Source organism: Rattus rattus, chromosome 7 (assembly GCF_011064425.1).
Source record: "Rattus rattus isolate New Zealand chromosome 7, Rrattus_CSIRO_v1, whole genome shotgun sequence".
In the NCBI taxonomy this organism is placed as follows: Eukaryota; Metazoa; Chordata; class Mammalia; order Rodentia; family Muridae; genus Rattus; species Rattus rattus.
In genome coordinates, this window is record NC_046160.1 from 98,518,113 (window position 1) to 98,519,885 (window position 1,773).

Sequence of the window (1,773 nt, forward strand, 5' to 3'; positions counted from 1 at the left end):
TTTATTAAAATATCGAAAACATTATTTATGTTTGATAAAACACAGTAAATTATAAGTTCTTTAAAGCACTGTGCATAGCTAATGTGGTGGTACACACCTTGAATCCCAGCACTCCGGAGGCAGAGGCCGGCAGATGAGTTCAAGGCTAGCCTGGTCTACACCTTGAGGTCTGGGAAAGCCAGAGCTGCATACTAGATGCTGCCTCAAAAAAATAAAAATAAACAACAACAACAACAGCAAAACAAAAAACAAAACAAAAAACGGCCACCTGAGTCTGGTGGCCTACGCATTTAATCCCACCACTCGGGAGGCAGAAGCAGACTGATCTCTGTGATTTCCAGGGCAGCCTGGTCTACAGAGACAGCCAAGGCTCCGTGGAGGAATCCTGTTTTGAAAAAAAAAATTTTTAAAGTACTATACATATATTAAGAAGCAATCTTGTCAGGCTCCATCCACATCTTTAATTCCAGCACTCAGAGGCAAAGGATCTTTGAGAGTTCTAGCCCAGGGAAATACCTATAGTGAGGCTCGATCTCAAAAGAGTGTGAGGGTTTGGAGAGATGGGTCCAAGGTTGAGAGCACTGGATTATCTCCATCTTATCATCTAAGGGGAGGTACGTTATGTAGAGATGATTCTACTCGTGAGTTCACGGCAAGTCACACAGAGAGGGGAAATGCACCAGAAATAGAATCAAAATAAGCCATAGCCGCGCTAGCAGAAAGTTCCGTCGGGTTTTCAAGGTCTCTTAACAAATCTACTTGCTTACTCTAACCGCAAAATTTACAAACTACATAAACCACTACCACTAACTCGCCCCCTGGGGGGTGAGGTGGGGGGAAAAAGAAAAATTAGAGGTCAAAGACTTCACCTTATAGTTAAGGACTTAGTAACTAAGGTCTCCCTAGAGAGAGGGAGGGGGTGTTCTAACAATGACACTTCAAATAGATGTTAAATGTAATTTGAATTGGAGGATAAAGCAGAACAGAGCTTCACTCCCAAGCCTCCTATTGACATGGCAGCCACAATACCTGTCTTCCGTAATGACTCACTCACTCTCAGTGAATGAAGGCATAATCACAGGGTTCCTCCTCTGGACAAACTAGAATACTGGAGTACTCCTCGGGAACCAGGGTGCGAGGCAAGCGCTTGCAACTTTATGCAACTTGCAGCAAATGGGACTTCAGTCACTAGAGGATGTGGGCGATGTTAGCTAACAGGAACCTGGCGGTCGGCTGGAGCCAAGCACCTGCCACCTCAGACACGGGGACGGACGATCCTCCCCGCCACACCGCTCCAGGCAGGGGAGCCCGAGTCTGAGCACCCGAGCCCGCTGACCCGCGGAGACTGACAGCCTCACCCAAGCCACCGCCCTCGGAAAGTCAACTGCCTCCCTGAAAGCGTTTGGCCTGGGATGTCCCCGGGTGCGCTGTCCTCCAGGGTGCCCGCGAGACAGAAACGAGGATGGAGGGGAGGTAAGCATGAGGCGGGCAGCGCGGGCGCCGCCGAGACAGAAGCAGGGATGAGGGCAGGACCGCCACGGTGGCCGCGCCAGAGGCTTGGAAGATCCGCCGGCCGGACTGGAAGCGCTTCAAGCCCCAGAGGCGCCGCTCCGACGCCCGCTAGGCGGTCGGAGAGCCGCCGGCAATGGAGCCTCAGCAGGCGCGAGGCAAGTCTCTGGAGGATAAGACGCCGCAGCCCCGCGACCGACTCCCGCCCCTCCCGAGCTCCCGGCCTCCCGCCCGGCTCCAACCCGGGGAGCGCCGCCGAGGCTC